Source organism: Fukomys damarensis, unplaced genomic scaffold, assembly GCF_012274545.1.
Source record: "Fukomys damarensis isolate Sample0158 unplaced genomic scaffold, DMR_v1.0_HiC HiC_scaffold_10, whole genome shotgun sequence".
Taxonomy (NCBI): Eukaryota; Metazoa; Chordata; class Mammalia; order Rodentia; family Bathyergidae; genus Fukomys; species Fukomys damarensis.
The window spans coordinates 36307362-36318318 of NW_022900922.1; positions in this window are offsets into that span (position 1 = coordinate 36307362).

Sequence of the window (10957 nt, forward strand, 5' to 3'; positions counted from 1 at the left end):
ACCCTTGCATCTCTGGGATAAATCCGACTTGGTCATGATGGATGATCTTCTTAATAATCCTCTGTATTCTGTTTGCTAGTATCTTATTAAGGATTTTTGCATCTATATTCATTAAGGAGATTGGTCTGTAGTTCTCCTTTTTGGTTGTATCTTTCTCTGGTTTGGGAATCAGAGTGATACTTGCTTCCAGGAATGAATTTGGAAGTATAGCTTCTCTTTCAATTTCATTGAAAAGTTTGAAGAGTAATGGTAGTAGTTCTTCTCTAAATGTCTTGTAAAATTCAGCAGTGAATCCATCAGGGCCTGGGCTTTTCTTTGTTGGTAAGTTTTTAATACATTCTCTTGAGGTTTCTACTATATGATCATAGAGTAGGCAAATGATGGTTACTAGGTATATAACTGTGTGTACAAATCAGAGGCCTACATTCTCACCATTGTTGTAGTCCTTCCTGGTAGTTCTCTGGTGTGGTTATTTGTTTCTATTTTGTTTTCTCCTTCTTGCATCAGCTAGACACTCTGAGATGGGACGCAAATGCTGTGGGAATTCTTGTGCTGCTCTCTGTGCTAAGATAGAGGCTGACAATGTCCAGTGCTGGTGAGAAAATGGGGGGCCTCGAACAGGCTTTGTGGTGGAGCAGATGAAGGCTGTGGGGCCCTCACATGGCCTCTCAATTTTAAGTGAACGTCCTCCTGGGACAAGCATTTCCACTTCTGGGTGTCTGGTGCACAGGAATCTTTGCCTGCACACTTAGCTGTGTTCCATGGTTTTCTCTGCAGCATTTAAAATGAAGCCCCTGTTATAGGCACCAGCCCTGGAAGGGAGTCGTGCTGGTCTTCAAAGTGAGTTGGATCTCAGCGGGGTAATGGTGAAAGAGCAAGGCTGGCCCTACTTCGGTCCTCTCACTTCCTGTCTTGCCACGTGATCTCTCTCTCTCTCTTATTCCCACCATCAGGCCATGTACTCTGCTGTGTGGCAGCCAGAAGACCTCACTAGAGCCAGCAGAGGCCAGTGCCATGCTCCTGGAACTCCAGAGCATGTGAATGAAATAAATCTCCCTTCTCTGTGAAAAGCTTTGCCTGGAGTACTTTGTTATCTCACAGAAAACAGACTCATGCACTCAGTTTATTCCAAACCAAGACCCTGGCCTGTGGTCTTTAGCCTCCTGTGAGGTTCAGCTCTGCACAAGCTTCACTATGGCAGGACCAAGTTTACACATCAGCTCAGCACTCTGTGCCTGGCCCAGTGCCAGGAGCTCCTTCCAGATTCCACTGAGGCTGACCTGAAAGGTAGACGGTCCCTGCAGTCCCTCAAGCACACAGCAGGACATCATGCCACCATCACGCCACCACGTAAATACACACAGTGCTTTCTGATGCTGCTTGTGTTTTCTCACTATCACTCGTTCAATTCCTACAAAGCATGCAACCCTTCTTCCTCTCCTACCTCACAAGCGCTAGGACCCTAGTTTGATCCCCAGTAACAGCCCCCCTCCCCCCAAAAAAATTCTGACCTCTAATCACAAGTTTCCTCTGTTAACCATTGCTCAGCTGGAAGTTATGTAGAGACAGGCCCACTAGGAGTCACTGCTTTAGCACAGTTCTGTGTGGCTAGAGGGGCTCATGGTTTAGAGTGGAAGACACTGCTATCGCTTGGTAAATTCAGAGGTTTCGGGAGCTTTATGCCAGGAACTGGTGACAAAATATTCCTTTTATTATTCCACAACCCTCAATGAAAGGAGCATCTTAGGATGTCTGAGCAAGCATGAAAGCAGCAAGCTAGGCGGCAGACGCTGACAGGGCTCTGTGTGAAGAGTTGGGGTGCATAGGAAGGTGATCACCAGTTCATTTTAGACCCCCATCTTTAAGGGCTTTAATTCAGGTCCTGGACTTCACTCAGTCAAAACTCAGGTGCTGCAAAGTGTCAAAGGATCTATTTGAGGTCATGGTGAGCTACGAGGCAAACAAGCCCTGGCCCTTCGCCTCCCCTGCGACCCAGCTGATCACTGTCAGTCCTGCGGCCTCCTTGTGGGTGCCTGTGGTGTCTGCCCAGAGTCTCCCCACATGCCTGGGAATCTGCAGTTCACGTGACAGCTGTGATGCCTGCCTCCTGCTCTGGGCTGCTCCAGGTGCTGCTGCCACCTCTCTGAAGAGCACCTGGGAAACCCAGCCGGACAGGTCAAAGGTCAAGGAGAGGTGGAGTCCACTGTTGATATCCTCCAACCCCCTGGACCCCTAGACTCATGGTCAACATCACTGGCCCTCCTAAAGATGCCTCAGAAGTGTGACTTCAGGCCTGCTGTTTCCATGGAGACATGGCAGCTGTCGAGCAAGCAGCTGCTTCTTCTGGAATCCCACTGAATCCTAGTCCTGACAGCTGCGAAGGCCCCAGAGGCCCTGAGGGGGCCCCAGAGGATGTCTGCCCTGGCTACAGCAGGCTTAAAACTTGGGCCTGCCCCCAGATGGCCTTGTCTTACAGCCACTCCTGATGACTCTGCCCTGCCCCACCTTGATTACCGATTCAGTCCTCCAGCAGGTCCTGGGAATGTGTGTAGAACCTCAGCAGCCGCTGCCCTCTGGAGGAGCAGTGCTCCCTCCCACTTCACACGCCAGTCAGGGAGGACCCATTCCTGGGTGCCATGCACCTGTGGTCCTGAAAATCTATTTGTGGTTCTTATCTTGGGCAGTGTGGGCACAGCAGTCTGACACTGCAAAATGGAACTTTAAAAATTAGATTTTTCTCTTAGAGATATGCAGTCTCTTCAAACTTCTTCCTGCTGAGGAATCAATACCCTCTCCTCTCTGCAGCCAGCTAGAAGCGGACAGAATATGCAGACACCAGACCCAGGAGCCCGACCCCTGGTTTCCTATCCACTAGAAAGCGGAGGAGGAGCTGAAGGTGGGAGAAGTGCTAGAGCAGGTGTCCGGCGCTGCGTTATCTCTCTGTGCTCCCCACCTCTCTTCTCCTTCCTCTAAAAGAGCCCTGTGCACCTGTACACTGTGAGATGGTGATTTTGTTGCCAATCAGCCTAGGGCTCTTTCGCTGCAGTCAGATGGAAATGGCAATTTGGCTAAGTGCAACTCGGCTGGCAGCCCTGATGTCCCCAGGTGACAGCAGGCAATGCTGGGTGCCCATAGTTGGCACAGCCACTGCTGGTCACTGCCGCAGGTCTTCGCTGGCTGCTGGTCTCCTTGGAGTTCACCGCTCTGAATGTATATTGTTCCTTTTTGGAAACAACTGCTCTGTCCATGCTAATCAGGATTAAAAAAAAAATCCCAAACAGATTTATAGGACTTTTGGACCCCACATTACCAAGAAATAAATCACAGCACAAGCAGGTTCACAGGAAAGGCAAAGCAAATCTTTATTTCAACACCTTTGGCCTGTGCTGCAGCACCAGGGGCCGCTAACAGGAGGGAGCCTGAGAAGTGGCAAGGAAGCACGGCTTGGCTAGCAGCTTGCAGGCCTGTGTCGGTGAAGAGTGAGAGCTGAAGGCTTCGTGTGCAAATAAGGGGCCCAGACCCCTCCCTCCCTGCTCTCAGCCCCTCCAGGGTGCCCTTTCCATTCTGCAACCAGGCACCAGTACTGTCTGAAGTCCCCGAGAGGGAGCAATGCCTTCTGGCTGCATTCATATATAGTGGAGAATGGTGCTTTGATAGCTAGAAGGGCACTGAAGCAAACTCCCGAAGTCCACTGGGACCCAGGGGGAGCAAAGGGAAGGGTGGGGGAAGGGCAGACAGCTGTGTCTCCATTTGCCGGGATGGGCCCCTGTCTCCTTGGAGCTTGCTTGGAATACAACTGTTCCTTTCTTACAGAAATACAGAAGCTCCTTGGATTTGGTCTGCAGCAGGCAGGCAAAGGAACCTGAGCTTATGGACATCTGTGGGGCGGACCACACTAGGGGGTAAGAGCGCTGCAGAGTTCCAGAGAATTAGGACTGCCTGCTCCTCTGGTTCACTGACAAAACAGCTGCTTATCAGTGCTTCAAAGGAAAGTGATCCAAGTGGTTTGAGTAAACAAAAATATTACAGAAACAAGTATTCTAAATTGTCAGGGAAAATAATGTCTATCTGTGCAGGAAACACTGGGATACCGTTATGGCCTGAGCTGTGTCATTCTACCCGATTCCCCATTTCATATGGAGAAGCCCCAGACCCACAGTATTTTGGAGACAAGGTCTTTGCAGAGACAGTTTATGCAAAACGAGGCCATTAGGATGTGACCTGACCCAGTCCTTACAGAGGGGAGGGCTGGGCACAGCTCAGCGGTGGAAAGCTTGACTAGGTTGCAAGGCCCAGGTTTGATCCCCAGCATGGCAGAAGTGTGAGGGGTAAGGGAGATGGACACAAATGCACACAGAGGAAAGACAATGTGAAGATATCGGGAGAAGACGAACAACTTCAACTTCAAGCTGAAGGGAGAGGCCTGGACCCGATTTTCCCTCATAACCCTCAGAACCAATCATGTTGACACTTGGACCTTAGATTTCTAGCTCCAGAACTGTGAGACCAGGCACTCCACTTACTATGGCACAGATATCTTTAAATGCAAATTTAATCAGGAGGAAACAGAGGGCAAACTTTAGAAAATATTTCTAGAAGTAAAACAAGGACAACAGTTTTGACTGATTACAACAGAGGTTAGCTGGTGATAAATAAAATTATGGGACATGATTTGGGGGAGAGGAAACTCTTCTTCTGGGCTCCAATAGAACAGACCAGACAGTTTACTTATGCTAAAGCCCCAAATCACCAAACCAAAGCTAAGTTTTTCTCTCAACTTCCAAAAAGTAAGCAAGACAGAGAGAGTGAGAGAGAGAGAGAGAGAGAGAGAGAGAGAGAGAGAGAGAGAAAGAGAGAGAGAGAGAAAAAGAGAGAGAGAGATAGAGAGAAAGAGAGAGAGAGAAAGAAAGAGAGAGAAAGAGAGAGAGAGAGAGAGAAAAGAGATAATAGCCAGACTTCCTAAATAGGCCTGTTTCAATCTGTGTGATAATAAAGTTCTGTCTGCTTTGACTCTTATAAAAAAGTAACTTGAAGTTATGTTAGGCTGCCTTCTGTCACTATGACAAAACACCTGAGAAATTCAACTTAATAAGGGGCACATTTATTTTGGCTCATGGTTCTAGAGGCTTCAGTCCATAACCAATTGCCCTTGGGGCCTGTGGTGAGGCAGAACATCAGGGAAGGGAGCAGGTGAAGGAGCAAAGCTGCTTACCTCCTTGTAGCCAGGAAGCAAAGGGAGAGACAGGAAAGGGGCAAGGCTTCTAACATCCCCTTTGAGGTCACACCCTTGATGACCTGACTTCCTCCCACTAGGCCCCACCTCTTAAAGCACTACTATCTCCCAAAAGCACTACAGGATGGTGACCTAGCCTTCGATCCATGGACCTTTGAATGACATGACAGATCCGACCCTAACACTGTTGTCATTTTCTTTCATTCTGTCTCCCTATCCCAGCTTACCAGGAAAGTAACTTTGAAATGATCAATTTGCCTTTTTCTCTTTGTTCCTATGTTCCTCAGCCTTTGTCTGTAAAAACCCCTCCTCTGCCCAGTCAGTGGGAACACATTCTAATTTATGGGATGAAGTGTTGTCAGATTCTAAAGTAAAAAAATAAAGCTGATCAAGATTTTTAAGCTAAATGTGGAGTAGTTTTGTCTTTTGACAGTGATTTTTACTGTCTATTGAGCTTTCCTTTATCACATAGAAATTTAAAGCATGACTGCCTCCCAGTGGCTTTTCAATTAGAATTTTTTCAGTGCCTTAAAACAAATATAACTTGAATTGTGGCCAAGTAAGGCCAACTCCTCTTCTGAGGAGCATCTTGTTCTAGAGACCACTTCATTTGTCACACTTGGTGTGACGGGACCATGTCCTTTGAGCTGGGGGGCTCTGGCCCTTGGTGACTCCTGGAGCACTGTTGACATGGTTTTAACTCAGATAAATTCTATGCAAAGGTCTTGAGTTCTTCCTTGTCTACCCACTGTGGGACAGATGAAGATGATTAGAACATTGTCCCATTCTTCAAGGAGTTCAGTACATATTTTGAAAGCAAAATGATTCCATTTTGTAATATAAGATAGAACATGAGAATAAACAGGTGTGCTGAGCAGTTTCAAGGTTTGAAAACACTCCTCATCCACTTACGTATTTGGTTTTTCCAGCCTTATGGAGGCATCACTGACAAATAGGAATTGTATGTGTAGAAATATATGTAGACTATGACAGAATATTTTGATATCATGGTCCCCACACAAAGCTGTCCACAAACCTATCACCTCACACAGTTTCCATTGTGTTTGTGGGTGTTCATGCACCAGCGTGGGGTTAGAACACCTCAGATCTACTCTCAGCAAATCTCAAGTGACTAATGCAGTATTATTAACCATAGCCACTGTGTGGTGCACCGAGGTTCCAGATCTTATTCACCCTGTATATCTGGAGCTGCACACACATTGACCAATGTCTTCCTACTGCTCCCAACATCAGCCCCCGGAAACCATCTTTCTAGTCTCCTCTTCTCTGTGCCTTCAACCTCTCTGGGTCTCACATATAAGTAAGATCATGCAGTCTTTGTCTTTCTGTGTCTGCCTTGTTTCACTTAGCACGTTGTCCTCCAGATTTACCTACAGGGTTGCAGGTGCAGGATTTCCTTCTTTTTATTTTTATTTATTTTTATTTTTTTGGTACCAGGGATCAAACTCAGGATCTTAAGTTTTCGAGACAGGCAGCGGAACCACTGAGCCAAAGTCCCAGCCCTCCTTCTTTTTAAAGCTGAATAATACTCTGTATTTCTTTTACCTGTTCTTCAAATGATGGACACAGGTTGAGTGTGCACAGTTGATTATAGTGAAGAATACTGCAGTGGGGCACAAATATCTCTGCCCCACTGAGTTCTCCTTCTTGGGTGTATAACCATAAGTGGGATGGCTAGATCACATGGTAGTTCTGCTTTTAATTTTTGCGGCGACTTCCATACTGTTTTCTGCAATGTCTGTACTGATCTATATTCCTACCAACAGTGAATGAGGGGTTTCTTTTCTCTAAATCACCAACACTTATTTGGTTTTTAATTTACTTATACTTATTATTTTAAAGTAACAACTCAAAGCCACACCCAGGGCAAGATCCATCACCTTCTTTCTACAAAAGAGAAACTGAGGATGAAAAGATGAATAACTTATCTAAGATCAAGCGAGACACTTTTCTCCTAGGTGGTAAGTGACAGAATTTAGGCTCTTGGCAATACAGAGATACAAACAAGAGGAAGTGGATGGACACTAACCTCAAAACTCAGGAAAGGGGGCTGGGGATTTAGCTCAGCAGCATAGCACCTGCCTGGCAAGTGTGAGGTCCTGAGACTGATCCCTGGTACCAAAACAAACGAAGGAAGTAAGGAAGGAAGAAATTGGGCTGGGGTGACACTGCTTCTGCCTTGCAAATGAAAGGTCTTGAGTTTGATTCTGGGTACTGGAAAGAAAAAAAAAAAAAGAACAGCAAAGGGCTGATGGCATCCATACTAAGCTGCAGGACTGATGTGAGCAAAGGCACGGAGAAAAATGCATAGAATGATCATGGCAGGGACCAGCTCCATACAGAGGAGAGCCAGGGGTAGAGTTGCAAAGGCAGGAGCCCTACTCAGCTGAGCTGGTACCGAATTCCAGGTTATTATTTAGAACAGTGGAGCAGGACAACCCCTCCAAGGCTACGACGCTGTTTCTCCCTCTCTCTCTTAACAACAGAAGCTCGGGAAGCAGAGAGGGCTGTGGTGTGTGGGTGAGTCAGCCACAGGAAAGGGATCTTAGTGTCAGATAACTTGGATGTGCTCTGTTTGTGCAAGAAAAAGTGATGCATTTTGAGCAGGAAGTCACTTGAGTCCATTGGAGAAGAAAACAGGAAACCCAATTGGTGTTTCGCAGGCCTTCAGCTAGAGCTGTCTCTTACTAACTGCATGATATAAGAAAGAAGAGGGGAGGGTAGAGAGAGTCCTATGGCTTTATTATCTCTTCCTGTTGCCTTGTTGAACCTCAATACAAGTGAACCCTTGAAAAGTGGAGTTTCCCATATCCCCTTTTTGCTGTTCCCACTTCTTTAAAAAATTTTCAAGTTTTTCTTTTTTAAGTTTATTGGTACATTTTAGGTATACAATACAGTTACATTCATCATTGGGATCTTGTACCTTTACATGATGTATCTTGGTTCTTATTTTTCCCCATTCCCCAGCCCCCTCCACCCCTCCACCCTTCCCTGTTTACTTTGTTTCCACTTTTTCCTTTTCACACATTTTTTTCTTTTCCCTTTTCACTGTTCCCCTACCCCTCCCACTTCCTTTCTATTCTTTTAGACCATTTCTTCCTATTACACATTATCAATTATACATTTTGATCCTTATTTTTCCTTTTAGTTTTTCACACCAGAGAAACTATTTGATATTTACACACATGTGTCTTATTAATTTCACTTAAGAGTATGGCCTCAGTGTGCATCCACTTAGCTATACACATCTCTAGTTTTTCATTCTTTATGGCTGAGTAGTACTCCATTTTATTAAAAAACCAGATCTTTTTTATCCACTCTCCAGTTGATGGGCAGTTGGGTTATTTCCAAATTTTAGCTATTACCCACTTCTGGGCTTTGTCAGTTGTCAGTCTCTGCAAGAAATCAGTTTGCAGCAGCTCCTTTCTCTCGGCTGTCTCTTCCACTTCTACCACGAAATGCATTCCTTTCCTACCCTCCTGAGCGTACATTATGAGAGGGCAGCAAACTTGGTCAGCCAGTTTAAACCTGCTCCCCCTCCTTCGTTTCATACTGACACTGCCTTCCATCCCAAGTGCCTTTCTGGTGAACAGGCCGCAAAATGTCCTGTGGCAGAGCGGGGGGAAGGATCAGCTCTTCACTTGTCACTGTGGTTTCTCACCCCTGCTTACACCTGCAGTGGTCGCAGGTGGGGAAACGTTAGAAGCAATGACTCAAAGCCACACTGTGACCTCATACCCCAAGTAGCATTGTGGGGACCAGAGGAGAGGCTGTCTTTGGTGTACTCTGGCTGAGGCCAGCCTCGGGAAGCCCTGTGAAAAGGTGTCGTGCATCTTCTTATCTCTTTTCCCTGACCAGGCCGCTGAGCCTGGCTCCTGCCCACCAGCAGCTCCTCCTCTGTCCCTGACCATCCTCTTTTGAGTTCCTGCAGGTTAGCAGCTCTCCTCCACTTGTGCAAACTGGCACTGGAACTGCAGTTCTCCTCTTGTCCCACACACCCAGGCACAGATATTTTTATTTGTGCTACTGTGTAAAATAATGGGTTTCATTGTGACATTTTCACAATACACATAACACACTTGAAACACCTTCTCCACCTCCCACCCATTCCCTGCTCCACCCTGGTTTCCTCTCTCCCCCCCTTTGGTGCTGCCCCTTCTGCTTTCACATCTCTCTCTTTTTTGGTGGCATAGATGAGAGGAAGCTGCCAATACTTATCTTTCTAAGTCAGATAATCAGCAGTTCCACCCATTTCCGGCAGGTGACATTATCTTGTTGCTCTTTATGACCAATAGTACTCCACTGTGAGCACACATTTTCTTTATCACTTCATCCATTGGTGAGCACGTGGGCAGATTCCATAATTTAGCTATTGTGAGCTTTCCCAGAAGGGACTTGAGCCCATTCTACCTGTACTCCGGCAAGCGTCTTCCTGTCCACAAAATGTCCCTTAGCGTAGTTTAAAAAGATTGGTTGAGCTAAATTTCAAAAGCACATGGGACAACCCGACACAGAGTCTGTCCTAGCAAATGGCAGGGGGAGGCCAGCTCCTTGAGCAGCTCTGCAGTGTCAGGGGCCCCAAGAGTATTGGCCTCCCAGCATCCCCCATAAATTCAAGTGCAACAACTCCAACGGGGGAGGACTTGCCTGACCCATCCCTGTACTGACTGCTTCCCCTACCCTGTCACTGGAGTGGATTTCCCAAAGTGAGCAGCACAGATGGAAGGGAAATGTGTGGGGCTCTAGCTATGGGACAATGTGACAAGAGCTGTGCGGAAAAAGCACGGTGCGGCATCTCTAGGAGGTATGCACGCTGTGGTCTTCCCGAATGGCATCCGCAGCATGGCTGGTTTTCAGAGCCCGCCATCTTGGGCAGAGGAATGAAGACAACATTTGCTAGCCAATGACATACCATGCATGCATCCTTGTTGGAAAATAAATGTAACTTGAGATATCTCATTCAAGTGCCCGCATATTTGGCACAAAAATTTGCTGACACACAGAGCATGCCCTTTTCTGACCCTTGTGCTAAAACCCTCCATGCTAATGATCAGGTGGGAGCTGTAATTATGACTGTGGCTCATATACTGAAGGGCCACACACCATTAATGCTTAATCAACACCCCTGATAATGGAATTGCCCTGAAACCTGAAGAAATCCTTCAGCGAGGTGCTGGTGTTGAATGAGCCATTGTTATGCTATCTAATGCTGAATAAAGGGAAATTTTAAAGTATGGCAGTGATCAGTCATGATATTTAATCCCAAATATAATGGATCATCTTGATACTTCACTGGTTATCATTGGTATCATTCTGCTTTAATTTGTCACTGTGACAGCAATAAGAAATCATTGGTTTTCATGAGACTGAAAATGAAGCAAGGATAGGATGAACTTACCACTGAATGCCCAATGCCAGAGGCCTAGAAGTCAGCAACTATCCTGTCCTGTGAGAAGGAAATACCGCGTAATGTGCATCTGCAGACAACTGTGACAGATCTGAAGGTGGACGAAGTGACTTTAAAAGGTGCTTTATTTTTATGCTGGTGTCTTCCAACAGTGCAGAACCAGCTGAAAGCATCTGCAGAATGGTGACTTGAGGGGAACTGGTAAACATGGGCTCTTGCTTTCCCCTCTCTCCCAGTCAGATTAGCCACTGTGTACTGGGCCGACTTGGTTTCCATCTGGGTGTGGCTGGGGGCGT